The sequence below is a fragment of the Petaurus breviceps genome, unplaced genomic scaffold (genome assembly GCF_028583685.1).
Source record: "Petaurus breviceps papuanus isolate PSGF00001 unplaced genomic scaffold, PetGlider_PUasm1.0 173, whole genome shotgun sequence".
In the NCBI taxonomy this organism is placed as follows: Eukaryota; Metazoa; Chordata; class Mammalia; order Diprotodontia; family Petauridae; genus Petaurus; species Petaurus breviceps.
Window position 1 is genome coordinate 14,432,994 of NW_027185759.1, and position 23,131 is coordinate 14,456,124.

A 23,131-nucleotide genomic window follows, 5' to 3' on the forward strand; every position below is an offset into this window, starting at 1 on the left:
GATTAATTACTTTCTATCTTAAGCATGGGATCCTGCTGGTCTTGGAAGGACTGCATGGGAGAAAGGTAGAGTAGATCAGTTCTAGAAAACTATATGGCTTCTCTTGTCCCATCTAAACAATTAATCCAGAAACAGTAAGCCAAGACAAATGTCTCAAATGCACACCATGGCAGGCTGGTCCTGCCATGCTCCTTTCCTTCATCAATAGCTACTGCTTATGTGCCTTCCTAGGGCAAAGTACTTGAAATATTTTTTGAATTAAATGAAGTTTCTATTAGCTCATGCTTGCCTGAAATTTTCCAAACTTGAAAGTCATTTAATTTTGACCACAGAAGTCAATGATCTTGACACCTAATTTGACTCCTAGTACCAATTAAAAGGGGATTTCTACATCATATAAGGGCTGACCATGGTGAATTCTTTATTTTATTTTTGAAAATCACAGTTTATTATTTTTTCCAATTACATGTAAAGAAAGTTTCCAACACTCATTTTAATAAGATTTTGAGTCTCAAATTTTTCTCCCCTCTCCCTCCTCTTCCTTCCCCTCCCCAAGATTGCAAGCAATATGATATAGGTTATACATGTGCAATAATGTAAACATATTTCCACATTAGTCATGTTGTGAAAGAAAAACAAAATAAAAGGGAAAAGTCACAAAAAAGAAGTGAAAATAGTATGCTTCAATTTGCATTCAGACTTCATAGTTCTTTCTCTAGATGTGGATAGAATTAGCCATCCTGAGTGTTTGGAGTTGTCTTGAATAATTATATTGCTGAGAAGAGTTAAGGTAATAATAGTTAATCATTGCACAGTGCTGCTGTTACCGTGTACAAGGCTCTTTTGGGTCTGCTTACTTCACTCACAATAAGTTCAAGTAAGTCTTTCCAGGTTTTTCTGAAATCTGACTGCTCACCATTTCCTATAGTGCTATAATATTCCATTGCCTTCATATACCACAACTTGTTCAGTCATTTCCCAATTGATGGATATTCCCTCAATTTCCAATTCTTTGCCATCACAAAAAGGGTTGCTATAAATATTTTTGTATGTGTAAGTTCTTTACACCTTTTATATGATCTCTTTGAGCTACATACCTAGTAGTGATATTGCCAGATCAAACTGTATGCACCGTTTAATTGCCCTTTGGGCATAGCTCTAAATTGCTCTCCAGAATGATCAGTTTGCAACTCCATCAACTATGCATTAGCTTTCCAATTTTCCCACATCTCCAACATTTGTCATTTTCTTTTTATGTCATATTAGTCAATCTGATAGGTGTAAGGTGGTATTTCAGAGTTGTTTTAATTTGCATTTCTCTAATCAATAGTGATTTAGGGCATTTTTTCATATAACTATAGATAACTTTAATTTCTTCATCTGAAAACTGCCTATTAATGTCTTTTGACCATTTATTTATTGGGAAATGACTTGCACTCTTATAACTTTGACTAAATTCTCTATACATTTGAGAAATGAGACCTTTATCATAAACAATTGCTGTAAAAATTGTTCCCCACTTTTCTGCTTTCTTTCTAAATTTGGTTGTGTAGGTTTTGCTTATGTGAAATCCTTTTAATTTAATGTAATCAAAATTATCCATCTGACAGGTAGACTATTCTTCACTCTCTCAATTTGCTTATCATACCATTCTTTATGTATAAATCCTGTACCCATTTTGACCTTATCTTGATATATTGTGTGAGATGTTGGTCTATGGATAGTTTCTGCCCATACTGTTTCCTAGTTTTCCCAGCCATTTTTATTCAAATGGTGAATTTTTGCTCCAGAAGCTGGAGTCTTTGGGTTTGTCAATGAGTAGATTATTATAGTCATTTATTACTGTGTATTATATACCTAATCTATGCCACTGACCCATTGCTCTATTTCTTAGCCAATACCAAATAGTTTTGATGATTACTGCTTTATAATATAGTTTGAGATCTGGTATTGCTAGACTACCTTCTTTTGCATTTTTTTCCATTAATTCCCTTGATATTCTTGACCTTTTGTTCTTCCAGATGAATTTGATATTATTTTTTCTAGAACTATAAAATAATTTTGGGTAGTTTGATTGGTATAGCACTGCATAAGTAAATTAATTTAGGTAGAACTGTCACTTTTATTATACAAGCTCAGTCTGACCATGAACAATTGATTTTTTTTTTCTAATTGTCTAGATCTATTTGTATGGGAAGTGTTTTATAACTTTGTTTATATAGTTCCTGGATTTGTCTTGGCAAGTAAACTCCCAAATATTTTATATTGTCTACAGTTATTTTAAATGGAATTTCTCTTGATTTTTCTGTCTGATGAGCTTTTTTGGTAATATATAAAGATGCTGATAAAATACATGGGTTTATTTCATATCCTGCAACTTTATTAAAGTTGTTAATTGTTTGAAGTAGGTTTTGCTTGATTCTCTAGGATTCTTTAAGTATGCCTCATACCATCTGTAAAGAGTGATGGTTTTGTTTCCTCATTGCCTAGTCTAATTCCTTCAATTCATTTTTCTTCTCTTATTACTAAAACTAACTTTTCTAGTACAATATTGAATAATAGTGGTGATAATAGGCATCCTTGTTTCATCGTTCATCTTATTGGGAAAGCTTCTAGCTTATCTCCATTATAGATAATACTTGCTGATTGTTTTAAATAGATACTACTTATAATTTTAAGGAAATCTCCATTTATTTCTCTACTGTCTAGTGTCTTTAATAGGAATTGATGCTATATTTTGTCAAAAGCCTTTTCTTCATCTATTCAGATAATAATATGATTTCTGTTGGTTTTGTTATTGATGTGGTCAATTATGCTAATAGTTGTCCTAATATTGAGCCAGCATTGCATTCCTGCTATAAACCCCACCTGGTCATAGCATTTTGTCCTGGTGATAAATTGCTGTATTCTCTTTAATAATATTTTATTTTTAAAAATTGTAGTAATATTCATTAGGGAAATTGGTCTATTATTTTCTTTCCCTGTTTTGGCTCTTCCTGGTTTAGGTATCAGCATTGTATTTGTGTCGTAAAAGGAATTTGGTGGAACTCCTTTGCCTATTTTTCTAAATAGTTTATATTTTATTAGAATTAATTCATCTTTAAATACTTGGTGGAATTCCTCTGTAAATCCATATGTCCCTGCATATTATTTCTTAGGGAGTTAATTTTTGACTTGCTCAATTTCTTTTTTCCTAAAATGGGGTTATTTCAATATTTTATTTCCTCTTCTGTTAATCTGGGCAGTGTATATATATATATATATATATATATATATATATATATATTTACACACACACATATATATGTATATATATATGCATACATATATATTTAAATATTCATTCATTTCACTAAAAACATCAGATTTATTGGTGTGCAGTTGGGTAAAATAGCTCCTAATTATTAATTTAGTTTCTTCTTCATTGGTGCTGAATTCACTTTTTTCATTTTTGATATTGGTAATGACTTTCTTCTTTCTTTTTGAAATTAAATTAAAGAAAGTTTTATCTGTTTTATTGCTCCCCCATAAAACCAGTCCTTAGTTTTATTTATTAGTTAAATAATTTTCTTATTTTCATTTTTTAATCTCTCCTTTTATTTTCAGAATTTATAATTTGATATTTTTGGGGGGATTTTTAATTTGTTCTTTTTCTGACTTTTTAAATTGCATGTCCAATTCATTGGTATACTCCTTTTTTATTTACATAAACATTTATAGATATAAAACTTTCCCCAAGAACCATTTTGGCTACATCCCATATTTTCGTATGTTGTCTCATTATTGTCATTGTCTTTGATGAAATTATTGTTTCTGTGATTTGTTGTTTGACCCACTCATTCCTTATGATCAGATTATTTAGTTTCTAATTAATTTTTAATCTATCTTCCCATGACCGTTTATTACATGGCAATTTTTGTTGCATCATAATCTGAAAAGCATACATTTAATATTTATGCCTTTCTGCATTTGATTGTAAGGCTTTTATTCACTGATATTTGATCAGTTTTCATGTATGTGCCATGTACTTCTGAGAAAAACAAACAAACAAACTTTCCTTTCTATTTCCATTCAATTTTTCTCCAGAGTTCTATCAAATCTAACTTTTTAAAAATTCTATTCCCCTCCTTAACTTCATTCTTGTTAATTTTGTGGTTAGATTTCTCTGATTCTAAGAGAGGTAGGTTGAGGTCTCCCATTAGCATAGTTTTGCTGTCCATTTCTTTCTGTCACTCATTTAACTTCTCCTCTTCAAATGCTATAACATTTGGTGCATCTGAATTTAGTACTGATAGTGCTTCATTTTCTATGATACCTTTTAACAAGTGTTAGTTTCCTTCCTTGTCTCTTTTAATTAAATCTATTTTTTGCTTTTGCTTTGTCTGAGATCCTGATTGTTCCCCCTGCTTTTTTGTTTTTACTTCATCTGAAGTATAACGTAATCTGCTTCAGCCTTTTACTTCACTCTCTGTGTGTCTCTCTGTTTCAAATGTGTTTCTTATAAACAACACATTGTAGGACTTTGGTTTTTTAATCCACTCTGCTATTTGCTTTCCTTTTTATGGGAGAGTTCATCCCATTCACATTCGCTTCCACAGTTGTGATCATTAATTGTTTATTTCCGTCCATTCTATTTTTCCCATTTATATTTTTCTCTCATTTTGCCCTGTCCCTCCTCATTCTGCTTCAGAACATCACATTCCCTAATCTACCCTCCTTTCTATCAGCTGCATCTCTTTTCTATCCCCTTTCCCCTCCTACTTCTGCTTTTCCTTTTATCATCCCTCCTCCTTTTTTCTTTCTCCTTCTCCTTTCTTGTTCCCTAAAGAGTGAAATGAATTTCTCTACCCAAATGAGCATGTATATTATTCCCTTTTTGAGCCAAATCTCATGACAGTAAGGTTCAAACAATGCTCGCCCTCTCCCTTCTTTCTCTCTATTGTAATATGTCTTTCACACCTCTTCATGTGATATAATTTCCCCCATTCTGCCTTCCCCCTTTCTCCCATATCAATCCTTTTTCACTGCTTACTTTTTTTTTTATCATCACATTAAGGTCAACTTATAACCACACCCTCTGTCTAAGTATACTCCTTCTGACTTCCCTATTAGAGATACAGCTCTTAAGAGTTACAAGTATCATCTTCCCATGTAGGGATGTAAACAGTTTAAACTTATTGAATAAAGGGGTAGACCCTGAGCTCTTTGGTACACATCCAGAGAGAAGGAGATTGTGGAGGTTTTTAGCATCTCTTATATGCTGATCATTGAAAGAGAGCTCTAGAGAACAGAGAGACAGATAAACCAAGAAAATTGGGAGGAGAAAAGCCTCTTTTCCTCTCCTTGTGTACTTTTCTGGGCAGAGAGAAGAGTACCCTCCACCCCAAAAAAAGACTTATTTTGGGATTGGTAAATAAACCTATGAGAGGAGCTCATATACACAGGACAGTAAATTATTCTGGGGGCTTACATTTGGAACTAAGAATTCAAAGGTCTCTTTAATTTTTCTCCCCAGTCAAATTTTTATCTCTAATTTTGTGAACTATGTATTGACAAGTAAGTAGCTGTCTCAGTACACTAGGGGAAGGGGAGTTTTCATGGTATCTTGAATATATTTTTCTCAAGTGTCCTGGGTGGAGGCAATAAGCCAAGGAGAGTTAGAAAATTTTGTATTGTAGTGGGGTCCTTCTTGCCAAATTATATTTCCCTATTTAGAATGTAAACTCATCGAGGGCAGTGATCTTCTTGTAATTGCAATGTTTAACAAAGTTCCATGCACACCATAAGACCTTAATAAATACTCTTTGCCAACCTGATACTCAACATCATCAATCATTTTTTTTCAGTTCTAAGGTAATGCTAAGCTTCCAATGCTATAGTACAACCTTACCTATGGTCACCAATAAATTGCAAGCATGGGCATATCTGTCAGATATGATGATAGAGTCCAGTTGCTGCTTTGAGAATCTCATGAGCAGTCATAAGTTACCAGGGATGGGAAGAAAAAAATGTAAGAGGATGTAGGGAGAAGACTTGATTGCCTCAAGGGCATTGCAAAGCAAAGGATGCTTTGCAAGAATTTCTGGTAAGTACACAGAAACTGTCAGGTATCCATCATATTTGTAGGCAACTAGCTGGCACACAGAATACCAGACCTGAAATCAGGAAGATTTGAGTTTAAATCTGGCCTTAGATACCTACTAGCTGTGTGACCCTAGACAAGTCACTTAACTCTGTTAGACTAAGTTTCCTCATATGTAAAATGGGAACAATAATAACACCACCCAGGGTTGTGGCTGACAAATGATTAAATCCATGTTAGCTAATAATAATGATTAGTAATGATAACATCTGAGTATATCTGAGAGGATTTCGTACAATATATATGTTTTGTTTCTACCTCTTTAGTCATATTTTACCAAATATTTTTCACTCTTTTCCTTCATACTCTTGATGTCACTGAGTATTAAAGTATATCTTATCTTGATTTAATTGGAGTATCTCATTGAGTTCTTCCTAGACTTTCTCTGCCATAGAGTATAAGTGGGACACTAGAGACCACTTATGAGAGCCAACTAGTTCAGGGGTACTTAACCTTTTTTGTCCTGGAATCCTTGAAAAGTTTGGTGAAATATATGGACCCCTTTTCAGAACCATGCTTTTACATGCATAAAATAGAGCATTACCAAGGCAACAGATTATATTGAAATCTAATTATTAAGATACTAAAAAAACAATAAAGAACTCCTGCTGTGGTGTCATATGTAGTAGTGGGTATCTAGCTTTACTTGAAAGCCTTCTCATCCTCTGAATACACATTAGCACTTAAGCTGGTGCTATGTTTATGATGGTCTTCATAGATGACATGTTGGTCATGAACACTGAAAGGCCAGCTAAACAAGTGTCCCATGAAATGGTGTTTCTCATAGGCATGGGATGCAAGAGAAAACCAACTCTGCCAACTATTTTATTTGCCTCTCCAGTGAATACCTCTGAGTCATCCTGCCATTAAGTTGCAATACTCTAATATCTTGTGACTGCATTTAAAGAAGAAATATCAATATGGAGATAATTCAGTGCCTCCAGGAGTATCTCTCAGTGATGATTAGGCAAGGGCCTCTCTGGTAAAGGCCCAACACTTTGATTAGTGCTTCCAGCTGGTCTAAGAATGATGGGATTCTGAATACTAGCTCTTCCACACTATGGCTCAAGCCAATCTTTCCAGATGCATTTCCCATTATTTCCCATGGTATGTTCTACATTCCTGTCAAGCTGTTCTACTAGCTATTGGCAAAACACCACATTCCATCTTCTGCCTTCATGCCTTTACACTAGCTATTGTACATGCCTGGAATAACGATTTCCCTTTTCACTTTCATCTCTTGCATTCTCTAGCTCCTTTAAAGGCTTAAATCAGGCACTGCCTACAACATGGGACCTTCCTCAGTCCCCAACTTGTTAATGTTTCAACCTCTGAAAAGTGCTTGCATTTATTTATTTATTTTTATATTGCAACATCTCCCCTTCAATATAAATTAAACACCTTGAAAATCTGAAGTGTTTCATTTTTGTCAATAATTCAGGGTCTAGTAAGTACCTTACACATAGTAAGTGCTGAGTAAATGCTTGTGGAATTTAATGGAAATTTTCCACCAAAAATAGTTGAAGTCAAATTTACTACTCAAAGAGTCAAAACTTCTGTTATTCTCCTTCTCTCCTTTATTCAGAGGACCACAGCTCTTAACCATGCCAACTCATTGAGGCCGTGCTGTACCTTTATAATCATAGCAATTCTTCCTTTCACATTTTCAGTACAACGTTTCAAACAAATACCTATTTTGAAGTAAAAGCTTTTCGTGGGAATTATCCAAAAACTGCAATTTGTTCTATGGTTAGAATTTTAAATATCACATTATAATCAAAGAGTAACTGGAGAAGTGGATAGTCATTCATGATGAATCATAACTGAAATCCTTGAGAATAGTTAATGATTGTGATGAATACCAAGTAAAGCAATAGTAGTTTCTTCCTCAAGTGCAGCCGATTAGAACTTCATTATTATGGCATTCTCATCAGACGTTTTCATTCTTTTACTATCTTTGCAATCTTAATCATTGTTCTAAGGGAGATTTAAAATTTTATATTTCAAAAATATAATTCGACCTTCTCAGCTTTCCATGAAAAATGTTCAGGAGCTGGTAGCTCCATTGTATTCTGCCCTGGTGAGGCAGGGTTAGCTTGCTCCTCTATGTGTCTGTGGCTCTGTCTGGTGTCAGCTGACACACTTAGCATAAACTCATCCCTTCTAACTCACCTTCATCCTGACTACTCAAGGCCAATTGACACTACTTCTTTTAGTCTCCTCTTCCCTGTGACAGCAGGGCTGGAGATCAGAGTACCAACCGCCTCCTGATGCCTTTCTTTATGAAGGTCAGAAACTGGACTCTCTCAGCTGACTAAAGAGCTAGAAACAAAACTTATATATTGTACCAAATCCTCTCACAAGTACTCAGGCATTGTCATTACTAATCATTATTATTATTATTAGCTAACGTTGATTTAGTTTTTGCCATACTCAACAGCTCATATTCTAATCAGTGACACTTATCTGACCCACAGAGTTCAGTGTCTTCCTCACACCTGTCTCCTGCCTGGACTTTTCTCTAGCTAGTGTGCTGTTTCAGTCATTTTCAGTTGTGTCCAACTCTTTGTGACCCCATTTAGGATTTTCTTGTCAAAGATACTGAAGTGATTTGCCATTTCCTTCTCTAATTCATTTTACAGATGAGGAAACTGAGGCAAATGGGGCTAAGTGACTTGCCAGGGTCACACAGCCAGTAAGTGTCTGAGGCCAGATTTGAACTCAAGAAGATGACTCTTCCTGACTCCAGGCCCAGTATTCCATCTTCTGCACCACCTAGATACTCTCAAGAGGAAGCCTTGATTTGTAAAGGGCCACTGGGGCTATGGCAGGTCATTGAGTAATAATCATTGGCTATTACTTTCCAAATCCATTTAACTAGTCTGATGAACTCCACAGCTTAGAAAGGGGTAAAAAAGAAAACGTAGATACTTCCTTCCACCTCACTAGACAACTTAACAGCTTCTTGTCTCCATTAACTTCTCTTCTCTTCTCTACTTTCATCAAGTGGTCTTGAAGGACATCAGCTGATCCAGAATATCTTGTTCTCCTCCCCTCCTCACCACATCACATCTCTACACTGATTACTGATTTTTATTTAAAAATGGAATTCCCCCAAGGACGGTGTAGATTATATTTTAATACCTCAAAAGAATCATGTTCTCAACAGTGTGGGGACTATGTACAGTGCCATAAATCATGACCTCTCCCTGCCTTTGCACCCAGTCAATTATCTTAGTTGAAACAAGTGAATCCCTTCTCTCTTCTGAAATAACATTTGCCTATCTTCAATCTTACTTAATGAGCAACAGAGGACAGAGATCCCAATTCTGTTCATTATGAACAATTTGGGCTAAAAGCATCTTGTCTACTAATATTCTTTGGAAATTGCATAATTTGAGTAAATGGAAAATAATAGCTCAGAAACTAATAAGCTTAAATGAAAATAAGCATATTTTGCACCAGACTGATTTAGGTTTTGAATTATTCATCCCTGCCTTCCGAAGTAGTATGCTTTTGTTCTCAAAATATTTTTTAAGTAAGTTGCAGAATATTTCCACTATTAGACTGTCCAAACTCCCTTATCAGTGAATCAATCTATGATCATTATTAATCCTTTATTTCAGAAAGCTATGTCCCTTGGTAATTGTCAAAAGGGACACCAAATTGCCTTCAGGTTGGACATATACAGTAGGTATAATTCACAACTCAAAGGATCACTCTTATGATCTTCCTAACCAATTTCCATGCTCCAAGATTCAAACAAACCCTCAGAGACAGACAATTGCATTTTCCTAGCAATCATGTCCGTTAACTGCTCTCTTTTTACTTCTCAGACATAAAAGCATATTAGGTACAAAGCAGAAACTTAGTTTTAATAAAATAAGGAATGATATTTAGTGGAAAGCTATTGGTTCTATTGAATTTAACAGAACAAAGTAGAGTAATGCATCATTCTGAAAAGAGTGTAGGATTTGGAATAAGAAAATCTGAGTTCAAATCTTACCCAGACATTTTCTAGCGTTGTGAACCAGGGCAAGTCAAATAATCCCTGAACACTTCATTTTCTCCCATAGGCTCTCAATATTTCATTGTTTGGGCAGAATAAGACCCCCTTTGCAACTACATTAGGCAGATAGGTGGTATACTAGAATGTTGGACTGCAGTTAGGATTGACTTGAATTCAAATCCTTCCTTGGGCACATTAGCTAAGTATCTCTGGCCAAGTAAAATAACATCTAAAAGTCACAGTTTCCTCATCTATAAAATGGAAATAACAATATTACCTATTTCTTAGCAGTGATCAATCCATATAATATATGTAAATCACTTTGCAAACCTTAAATTGCCATGTAAATGCTACTTGCTATTTTACAAGCTTGTGGGAAAAGTCATCTACAAATCATAAGACTATATAAATGTGAATTATTATTATTATTTCAATATACAATTAAAATCAATATACATGTAAGACCCAGTACTCTTAATAGAAAAAGTCTTCTTTGTATCTGCCTTGAGAGGCAGTGTGGTAAAATGGAGAGCACTAACTCTGAAGAACTAGGCATTCTGGGTTCAAGTGCTGACACTTACTCACTACTTATGCTACCTTGGACAGGTCACATAAGCTCTATGGTCCCTGTTTTTTCAAGGATTAAAATGAAAGGGTTGAGTAGGACAGTCTCTTCCAGCTCTAACCCTTTGATTTTGTGTCTTTCCCAGTCCCACTGTTGGAGGAACTGAGGAGTTTTCTACTGCAGAAATTTGTAATTGGTGAGAAGTGGTGGCAGTCAGCCTGAAGAGCAGATGAGTGATGAAGCTCTCAGACTCATTTGACTCTGGGAGGCATAAAGGCACCATAGGGAATAGGCACCAGAATACAAAGGAGAACCACATCATCCTGTTGAAGTCGTGGCACGTGATTTTATGTAAGGTTAAGAATGGTTTCCTCAGCCCTCTTTCCACCATATGCCCCAAGGCTAAGATGGATTTGTCAGGACTTGAGATTGCTTGAACTGCCCATTCTCTTAACAAGGCATTAGACCTCAGGTTTCAAGAATAATGAGCAAGAAAGAAGAAGCAGTCTAGCCAAAGATTTTAGGAACAGGTTGGTTGGTTGATCTTCATTCTCCAAGAGGACCAAAATGACCCCATTATGCTAAAGTCAAGTTTCAATGTGTCTGTCTGTGTCTGATCAGACCAAAATGAGCTTGGAATGCTCTCCCACAGGTTGGGCACAAATAGTCTGCACGGACATTTGGGGTAGATACTCTAAATTTGTGTATCCTTTGTTTCCTTTGAGTTGTTTTAATTTTGCTTTGCCCATAGAGCACAGCACCTACTTTGATGCAGGCACACCATGCTAGGAGGTCCTGTGTCAATGTCTCCCATGTCACACAATTCTAAAGTTCTTGAGAGAGACCTTGAGAGGGTCCTTGTATTGCTTCTTCTGACCAACATGTGAATGCTTTCTCTGTGTGAGTTCGCCAGAAATTAAGTCTTTTTGGCAAGCGTACATTTTACATCTGAACAATTTGATCAGCTCATTGGAGTTCTCTCTGAAACAGAGTTTGAATGCTTGGAAGGTTAGTTTGAGGAAGGACCTCAGTGTCTGGTACCTTGCAGGTGGTCTTCAGAATCTCCCTAAGACAATTCACATTGAAGCCATTCAGTTTCCTGGCATGGTGCTGGTAGACTGTCAAAGTTTCACAGGCATACAGCAATGAGGTCTGCACAATGACCCTGTAGATATTCAGCTTGGTAGTCAGTCTAATACCTCTTCTCCCCTCCCCCCCCACTCTCCTTCAGAGCCCACAAAACACTGAGCTAGCTCTGGGAATGCCTGCATCAACCTCATTATCAATGTGCACATCCCTGGAAAGTACACTACCAAGGTGAGGGAACTTATCGACAGCATTTGAAACTTCTCCATTTGTTGTAAATGATGGTTCCAAAGACCACAAGCCGAGACCAAAGTGGAGTTAATGTTGGTGCATGATTTTCTGTTTGCAGATGACTGTGCACTCAGTGCAGCCTCTGAAGCTGAGATGCAACCAAATATGGATCAATTTTCTGCTGCTTGTGCTAATTTTGTCCTAACAATTAACACCAAGAAAAGACAGGTGCTCTAATATCCACCATAACAGCAGCAACAGGTAGATAAGGGCCTAGAGGCAGCTAGGGGGCACAGTGGATAGAGCAGAAACCAAGAAGACTCATCTTCATGGATTCAAATCTGGTTTCAGACACTTACTAGCTGTGTGACCTTGGGCAATAAACTTAACTCTTTGCCTCAGTTTCCTCATCTGTAAAATGAGTTGGAGAAAGAAATGATGAACCACTCCACTATCTTTCCCAAGAAAACACCAAATGGAGTCACAAGGAGTCAGACAAAATTGAAAGTGACTGACCAACAAGAGCCCAGCTATCTTTGAATCAGTGGGACAATCAACCAACAAGCCAGCATTGATTATGTGCCTGCTGTGTGCTGGGAGTGGTGCTAGGGACATAAAGACAAAAGTGAAGACAACATTGCCATCGAGTTTATATTTTATAGACTCGGAATCCAGAGGACATAATAGTTTCTGGTATTTATTCAGCATCTTCTCAGAGACTATTTCTCTAACTCCAGCTTCCATTATCGTGCTGCATTCCCAGAAGTAAATTCTGGGATGGTACAAATCAGACAAAGAGCAAGTGGTCCTTTGGGCTGGTGCCCTGAGATGACACAGTCTGGGGAAAGGGAAGAGGCCCAGAAATGACTCAGAAGGGGACCACAGATAGGGGATATACATTAAGGCAAAGCTAAAGTCCGCAATGCTTCGGGACCCTTAATAACTTCTGATGATGTTCCTAAACCAGTGATGTCAAATTCTAATAGAAACAGACCCCTGTGGCAGAACCTCAATTAACATTACTTGCTATATTGAATTTTTACATTAAATATTTCCTCAATTACAGTCTAATTTATTTCTGGCCACAATTGGAAGTTCGGGTCACTTTCTCCCCTCCCCACACCGAGTTTGACACCTCTGTTCTAAGCTATCTTTCACCAGGTAAATCTGGTTTTCTGAGCTCACTAGACTTTCCCCTCATGAAATGCAACATCTCTACTGGACACAGACAGGCTCTTGCAGAGACAATTTAAGACAAATGGAAAAGTCCACTGTCATTGTTAACCTTTATATTTGCAAATGTTGCCACTCAAAGCCTGCAAAGATCCTCCCTTTACCCATGTAAATTCAGTCACTCAAAATCTGAAGGGGTTTGTGATCACCCTTGCATCTGATCCCCATTACCCAACCCTAACCTCCTGCAAATGTGGACACCGAAAGCCTGAAACAGGCTCACCTTGAAACTAGTTTCCATTGCTGAAAGGTACCCTGGGAAAATATCTTCCTCTTACATCTGGACTGGTTTTCTCTAAAAGGCACTAAGCCTGCTTCATCAGGAGAGCTAAGTTTTGCACTACAACCATATTTCCATCATTACTGAACATTGACTGAATTTAAATTATGTCAACTGACTAACCAATTCACCAATCAATCAGATTGTACAAATCAACAGCCACAAATACTAGGTTTAGTATTAAAATCTAAAACTGAGGCTGCCTCTTTTAAAGTTGACCATGTTGCTATAAATAGTTTTGCCCTTTAAAAAAAGCTGAATCTGTGACTTCATTGGCATAGGGGATTCCAGGTAAAGAATTTGCTCTATCCATGAAGATTGTCACTGATTCTCCTTTCTACCTTCTGAACTTCTCTCCCCTGTCTCTGTGATCTTCTCTCAGCTAACCACTAATCTTTAGTGTTTGGAAAATAAACAGAACTGGAGGGAATTTCTTGATGAGAACATGGATTTTCCAAAGGTCTTATAATCAGTCACAAACTGATGGCGCAATTGAAAAACATTTTAAAAGGTATGCTAAACTTAGAATGTGCATTATAATCAAATGTGAACCGTCTTGTTCTCAAAGTCAAAACTGTTTTTTAAAAAACATAGCAAAGTGGGGCTGAGTTGATAAATGGATGTATTAAAATGCTCATTAGCAACTCAAATCAGCCAACACTTGAAACAAAACCCAAATCGCACTATTGCTTAGCAGCATAGAGTAACAATGTCAGAGCTGGAGGGGACTTTGGAGATTATTGAAGAATAATAATTGCATTTCTTTAATGCCTTACAAGTTCAGATGTACTTTCCTCACAACAATCATTAAATAGGAAGTGAAATGTTATTATCTCCATTTTACAGAAAGAAATTAAGGCTCTGAGTAGTTGTGAGTTGCCCAAGATCTACTTTTTCAATTTTTTTTTTTTCCGTAGGACCAAAGTACTAGGCAGTCACTGGAACTTCTTGGGCAAGGGAGTGACTTGGTCCAATCTTTGCTTTAGGAATTTGAACTTGGAACCTGTGTGGAAGACAAAATGAAGAAGGAATAGTGTGGATACAGGAATATCAATTTGGAGACTAATGTTCATGTGAGAAATGTGAGAAATAATGGGTATTTACACAAAGGAGCTTGTGCTGTTATCAGAGGACAGATGCTGGAGATGCTGCATAGGAAGATGCATAGATTGTTACTCTCTCTGTGGGATGAGGTGACCAATTCTTTTTGATCACACTTTTAAGACATCTTTTAATATCACTTTTTCCATGTAATTTCATCTTTATAGAAGGTTGCAGCCACACTATCCCAATATAGCCCCATGCAACTCTCTACTGTCTTTTGGGAAGATCAAATCTTTGCAGGCTGTTTTGTTCCATATCTTGTAAACCAACAACATTGACATAGTCAGCAATCAGTGAGTATTTATTAAACACCTGCTAGGCTCTAGTAAGGCCAGATAGGGGGTGAAGTGGATACAGTGCCAGACCTGGAGTCAGGAATACTCATCTTCCTGAGTTCAAATCTCATCTTAGACATTTATGAGCTGTGTGACCTAGGGCAAGTCAATTAATTCTGTTTGTCTCAGTTTCCTCATCTGTAAAAAGATCTGGAGAAGGAAATGACAAACTACTCCAGTACCTCTGCCAAGAAAACCCCAAACGGGGTCATGAAGAGACAGACACAGTTGAAAAAAAATGACAAAAAACCTATGTTTAGGCACTGAGTTAAGTAATGGGAATACAGAAAATGGTAAAAATCAGTCTGCTTAAAGAGCTCACAGCAAACAACCAAATACAGCTGAGCTATAAACAGAATAAAATAGAAATGATCACTGAGGGAAGGCATTAGAATTAAGGGGGATCAGAATTAGGATTAGATAAAGAATTAGGGTTAGAGAATTTGGGATAGCATTAGATATAAATAGAATTAAGATAATTAAAATTCCAATGATAGGCCATGTTTCAGAGAGAAAGTCAAGGTCCTGAGAAACTTGTAATTTCCCAAAAATACTTCACCATTTCTTCCTGTTAACTGCAGCTCTTCAAATATTACCTAGGTAACTATTTCAGGGTAACTTGAAGAATGATTTTATGTTAATAAGGTCATGTAAAATGATGACTTAGCTTGAGAAGATTTGTCAAATGTGTGCCTCAGACACTTATAAGCTGAATGACCTTGGACATGTCATTGTAGCTCTTCAAATTTCAACTTTCCTTATGTATCAGATAAGGATAATAATAGCACCTATTCCAAAGAGCTGTCTTGAGAATCAAATGAGATGATGTATGCAAAGGGTTTGAAAGCTTTAAAATTCTTTATAAGTGAGATATTTTCATTTTGGATAGGCAAGATGGCCTCTTAGGTTCCTACTAATTCTACAATTCTGGAATTTTATATTTATTTATATTCAATTTCACCTTATTAAATGCAAAGACATGATGGTTCCAGGCAAGTTTAGAGACTCCCTGCTATGTAGTGACAGATCACATCTGCTACTGAGCCCTTGGAGGTCTGAAGAGAAGAGACTCAAGGTTACCTTTGTACCTACCTCCCCTCTGTGAAGCCTGAAGTAGGAGACATCTAGGCACTCTGAAACTTCAGGGAATTCCAGTCAGACAAGTGATGACAAATGGCTTGACCATAGTGACCTGATCTTTTTAGTCTGGGCTCTTTTGGAAGTTGGAGCCCCTAAATAGCTGCTATGTTGTCTGTTCAGAAGAATGCCTAGGGTCCGTGGTGTCTGGCTTCTGGAGAAAGCCTTTTGTACAGCAGCTAATTTAATTTATATTGTCAGTCTTGGAGGAAATGTTAGAATATTTGCACTTTTATTTGCAAGTGAAAGAAAAAGGATAGGTTTCCTCATCTGCACCACAATTTTTCTTTTCTTTTTTAAATATTTATTTATTTTTAATTTTCAACATTCATTTCCACAAGATTTTGAGTTACAATTTTTCTTTCCCCATATTTCCCCTACCCCCCACCCCAAAATAGCAAGCTTACTGAATACCCCTTCCCCCAATCTGTTCTCTCTTATATCTTCCCCCTTCAACCCCCCTAACTTTCTAGTAGGGCAAGATGGGTTTCTATACCCTAGTACCTGTATATATTATTTACCAGTTTTGAGTTCCAGAATTTTTTCCCTTCTTCCTTCCTCATGCACCCCCAGTGGGAAGATAAGCAATTCAATATAGATTGTACATGTGTAGTTATCCACATCATTTCCATAGTAGGTATATTGTGAAAGATTAACTATACTTCCCTCCATCCTATGCTGCCCTCAACTTTTTCTATTTTCTCCTTTAACCCCATCCCTTTTCAAAAATGTTTGCTTCTAACTACCCTCTCCCTCAATCTGATCTCCTTTCTATCCTACCCCCTCTTAAACCCTACCCCCCTATTTTCCTGTAGGGTAAGATACCCTCTTGAGTGTGTATGTTATATCTTCCTTAGGCCAAATTCAATAAGAATAAGATTGTCCCATTCCCTTTCACCTTCCTGCTCTTCCCCTCCATTGTAACAGTTTTCTCTTGCCCTTTTTATATGAGATAATTTACCCTATTCTATCACTCCTTTTGGTCTTCTCCCAATAAATTCCTCTCTCATCCCTTATTTTTATTTTTAGATATCGTCCCTTCATATTCAACTGATCCTGTGCCCTCTATGTATACATGTACACACATATACACACACTCACATATATATTTATGCACACATATACCCTCCTATATAAACATATATATGTATGCATACACACACACACACACACATATATATATATATATATTGCCATCAACTATCCTCATACTAAGAAAAGTCTCATGAAATACAATTATAGTTTTACCATATAGGAATGTAAATAGTTCAATTTTAATAAGTTCCTTCTGATTTCTTTCCTATTTACCTTCTCAGGTTTCTCTTGCTTTTTGTATTTGAAAGTGAAATTTTCTGTTCAGCTGTGGTTATTTCATCAAGAATGGTTGGAAGTCCTCTATTTCATCGAATAAACTTATATTCCACTGAAACATTATACTCAGTTTTGCTGGGTAGGTGATTCTTGCTTTTAATCCTAGCTCCTTTGACCTCCAGAAAACCATACTCCAAGCCCTTTAGTCCCTTAATGTAGAAACTGCTAGATCTTGCGTTATCCTGATTGTGTTTCCACAATACTCAAATTGCTTCTTCCTTATTGCTTGTAATATTTTCTCCTTGACCTGGGAACTCTGGAATTTGGCTATAATATTCCTAGGAGTTTTCTTTTTGGTATCTTTTCCAAGAAGCAATTGGTGAATTCTTTCAATTTCTATTTTGCCTTCTTATTCTGGAATATCAGGGCAATTTTGCTTGATAATTTCTTGAAAGATGGTGTCTACCATCTTTTTTTGATCATGCTTTCAGGTAGTCCAATAATTTTAAAATTATCTCTCCTGGATCTATTTTCCAGGTCAGTGTTTTTTCCAATGAGATATTTCACATTGCCATTTATTTTTTCATTTGTTTGGATCTGTTTAATAGTATCTTGATTTCTCATAAAGTCATTAACTTCCAGTTGCTCCAATGTAATTTTGAAGGAGTTATTCTCTTCAGTAACTTTTTGAAATTCCTTTTCCATTTGGGCAGTTAGACTTTTTAAATCATTCTTCTCCTCATTGGCTTTTTGGACCTCTTTTGCCATTTGAGTTAGTCTATTTTTTAAGGTGTGATTTTCTTTTGTGTATATTTGGATCTCCTTTAGCAGGCTGTTGACATGCTTTTAATGATTTTCTTGCATAATTCTCATTTCTCTTCGCATTTTTTCCTCCACTTCTCTTACTTGATTTTCAAAATCCTTCTTGAGCTCCTCCATGGCTTGTAATCAGTTAATATTTTTTCTTGGAAGCTTTTGATGCAGTGGTTCTGACTTCAATGTCTTTCTCCTACTCCATGCCTTGATCCTTTTTATCCCCTTAAAAGGATTCTATAGTCTGTTTGTGCTTCCGTTGCATGCTCAATATTGGCAGCCAATTACTTGACTTTGAGCTCTTTGCCAGAGTAGAACTCTGCTTCCATAATGGAGAAAGCTATGTCCCAAAGCACTGGGGTTTTTGAAGCTGCTGCAGCTATTAGATGGGCACCCTCTCTACAGACCCTACATGCTCTGGCTCACTGGTCACACACCCCAGGACCACCACCCGAGACCACAATGCTGACCGAAGCAGGTCAAAGCAGGAATGTTTAGGCTCTGAATGGTTGCTTGGTCCCCCTGAAATCTGCAGGCCAGGAGCTCTGGAAGCAGCCACACAGCAGCTGCACCCACCACTCCTCTGTTTCTTGCTCTGGGGGTAGCAGTTGGACCTCACTCTTCCATCCTCCCCTGTACCAACCAAGTTCCACACTGACCTTTTACTTTGTCTTTGGCATTTATGGATTGACAAATTTTGAAACTGCTACAGCTGCTGGTTATTTACTCTTCTTAAGTCTGCTCTAGCCCCAGCTGGTGGGGGACCACCCTAGGGCTAAAACCACGGCTCATGCTGGACTGCCCGCGGCTCCCAGTGTGCTGCAATGGACCCTTCCTGCTGGCCTGCCAGGCTTCCTCCAGTGGGAGCTTTGTTTCTCTCTGTCACTTTCTGGGTTCTGTAGTTCTAAAGTTTGTTTAGAGCTAATTTTTACATGTATTGGAGGAGGTGGAAGCCAGAACTGCATGGAAGTACTGTTTGTACTCCGCCATCTTGGCTTGGCCCCCCTGCACCAGAATTTTTCTACCTTTGTACTTTTCAGTCTCTTTGATCAACTATATCCTAAATGTTGGTGTATTTCTGGACTTTGTCCTGGGTTGTCTTCTCTTCTCTCTAGATCCTATCAATTTTTGAATCTAATCATAAATTCTATGAAACTCATGCCCAAAGTATAAGGGGTATATCTGTGACTTTGGATTTGGAGGACTTAAGTTTAAATTTGCCCTCTCATGTTTACACTTGTGTGACATTGGAGAAATACTGTTATCTTTACAGACTTTATTTTATTCTCCTGTTCCATTGGTATCTCAGATTCCAAGTCTAAAACAAGACTTACTATCTTTGACTCAAAATCCAATCCATCCAGTTTCCATATGTCAAGTGAGAATACCACCATACCTCTTGCCACCTGAATTCTATCTCCTCAAGATGATTGCCAAGACTTGCCATTTCTTTTCCACAGCATCTCTAACAACTGTCCCCTTCTTTACACTCTCCCAGAACTAATGGAGTAGTCTTCTAAAAGTCTCCATTATTGATTTCTCTCTTCTTTAGTACAACTACATCTCATAGTGAATAGAGTACTAGACCTCGAGTCAGGAAGACTAATCTCCCTGAGTTCAAATCTGGATTCAGACACTTAGTAGATATGTGACCCCGGGCAAGTCACTTATCCCTCTATGCTTCAGTTTCCTCCTCTATAAAGTGACTTGGAGGAGGAAATGACAAATCATTCCAGTATCTTTGCTGAGAAAACCCCAAATGGGGACACAAAGAGCCTGCTATGATTGAACAACTATCTGTCTTCCACATAGCTGCTAAAATAGTTTTCTTAAGGCACATGACATTCTATAGTCATCTTCTACCTTTGAACAGGTTGGACTCAATCCCTGGTATCTTTCTTTTCATGTAATAACATGTCCCTCTTGGCTTCATTTTTGTATTGCTAGATTCCTTTAAGGCTCATCTCAGGTATGACCACTTACGTTAAAAGAGTTTTCTGCATCCCATTGGTTGTTGGTACTCCCCTCTCCATCCCATCATTATATATAAACTTGGTGAGTTAAGTGTTTCCTTTTATTTGCTCACATATTATCTACCCAAAAGAGAATGTACACTTATTGAGGAAAAGGAATATTTTAATTTTGTCTTTCTTTCTCACTTTGAGTGTAGTGTCTTTTCCACAGTGGGTGCCTAATAAGTTCCTTTTTAGTTGAATTTATTTCACCTAGAATACTATCACTGTTGGTTAAAATCTAAGCCAACAATTTCCCTTTTCCTTACTCCATCCACTGTCATCACTTAAACAAACATGAACTACTTTGTAAACTTGGGAGCACTTGATAAAAATGGGCATGATTATCATTCAGGTTAGATTAGATAAACTCTGAAGTCATTACTCATCTTCATGTCACCTTATTCAATGAAAAGACAGGATGGTAGAGACCATGTTCTTTGTTTCTTTTTGAAGTTAACAAACATCCCCCAAAAAGAAAACATTTCCATATAGAAAGTAGAACAGAAAGACAGGATTATATGTGAAATCATAAATCTCTTTTTATCAACACCTTGATTTCTCATTTAATTTTTTCAGTTACTAAAATAAATATCTGGGCAGCTAGGTGGCACAGTGAATAGAGCACTGGCCCTGGAGTCAGGAGGACTTGAGTTCAAATCTGGCCTCAGACACTTAATACACACACACACAAACTAGCTGTGTGACCTTGGCAAGTCACTGAACCCCAATTGCCCTCCAAAGAGCAAAAAAAAATAAAATAAAATAAATATCTTCTTTCCATCCCATCTCCTTCCACCCCCATTGATGAAGAGAGAAGAATGAAGCCCTTGTAGTCCATATAGGCATAGGCTACCTAACAAATTCCCTATTGACCATGGCCAATGATATGTTTTAATCTGGTCCCTCAGTCTATCACTTCTCTGTTAGGAGGTGGAAATTCTGTTTCATCATTATATCCTCTGAAACTGCAATTGCATTGAATTGCTCAAGTTCTGAAGTCTTTCAAATACAACTTTTTTTGAAGTATATAAAGAATTCAACATACTACTTTCAAACCTGTTCTACTTGATATTTCCATCTGAATTTTTTTCTGTTCATTTTAAAAGATGATCATCTTTTATTTTTTCTTCTTTTTTTGGCAACACTATCAGAAGTTCTCTCTCATTCTTTCTCAAATAAAAAAAAGGGAAACCTCCCCACAATCTTTATAAATAATAAGCACATTTTGACTATTATAAATACCCAAATTAACTCTAAAGGACATATGAAGAAAGATGTTATCTGCATCCAGAGAAAGAACTGATAAAGAGAAGTATGTATGAATAATTGACACACACATGCATATGTGTATACACACACACAAACTTGTGTCTAATGGTAGCCATCATCTCTAGGGTAAGGAGGAAAAAATGAAAAAAGTGATTTACATGATAATTTTATTATACATTTAAAAGGAATAGCAAGTTTTACATAATTGATTTACAGTTTCATATTCAATCATATGTTTTAAATAATTATACTATGTCATGGAAATGCTTGCTTTATTCCATAGAATAAAAATGAAATAAATTTAGAAAACATTTAAATGAAATAAATGGACATCTGTAGCAGCAAGCACCCCAAGCGTTCTCAGGGTTTGCTGCCAACACAGGTTCTTGGATCTGGTTTGATAAAGGAAAGCAACTCAAAATGGGTTAACAAGCTTACTTTAATCAGTCAGACATATATCATTTACCTTGTTCAGGGGAAAAAGGTCAGCACCCTGAACTTCAGAATACGCAGACAGAATTATCAAGACAGAAACAAATCAAGTAGACAGCTTTCCAAACTGTCCAAGCATTACATCCATACCAAATCAACATCTGGCTTTCAACATCTGGGTTTTTCAAAGCCGGGGGGGCTCCGGACAACGGCTTCCCAGAATCCATATCAAATCACGGAACACTTCTCAAAGTGAGCCCCCAAAAACAAAGTTACACATCAGGGCTTATATAGCCTTCTCCTGGCTCAGAGAATGTAACAACCTTGTGGACCCACTGGCCAATCAAAAAGTATCAACTGAAAAACAAGCCTCCCACCCCAGGCTCCAGGTGCACTTTAGCCTAGGGGCAGGGAAGATCTTTAAATTTGCATTTCCATTACATTCGGCCCCAAGATCTTTCATGCCCATAGCATAGACAATTTACTTTTGAATTAGCACTAAGCATCTCTTAGGTCACATTTTCAAGATACAGAACTAAAGTTACCAAAGTGGCTACTGGCCCTTAAACAAACACAAAGTACATAGCATTATCACTTCAATTCAAAACAAGAGGGCAAATAAAGTTGGGGGGGGGGGGTGTCCTTCCCCTCACACAGCTCCAGCCTCTGCTTCCAAGTACAGAGAGGGGGCTGGGCAACAAAACCAACAAGGTGGGGTCCTTGGGGATTCAAGGCACTTCATCACACCCACCATAGTCACAAGTCCATCCTCCCCCTGGGTCCCAAACTGGGATGCAGCCAGGAAACACATTCAGTGCCCCTGCTTTGCTGCTCAGTTCTTATCTTTTCCGGTGGCTGAATTCCGAACTCCTGGGTTCCTTCTCCTCCCACAGGCGGCAGCCGCTCCTGGCTTCTGCTGGTTCCCTGACCAGGCCGAATGTAATGGGAATGCAAATTTGGAAGATCTTCCCTGCCCCTAGGCTAAAGTGCACCTGAAGCCTGGGGTGGGAGGCTTGTTTTTCAATAGATACTTCTTGATTGGCCAGTGGGTCCAGAAGGTTGTTACATTCTCTGAGCCAGGAGAAGGCTATATAAGCCCTGATGTGTAGCTTTGTTTTGGGGATTCACTTTGAGAAGTGTTCTGTGATTTGATATGGATTCTGGGAAGC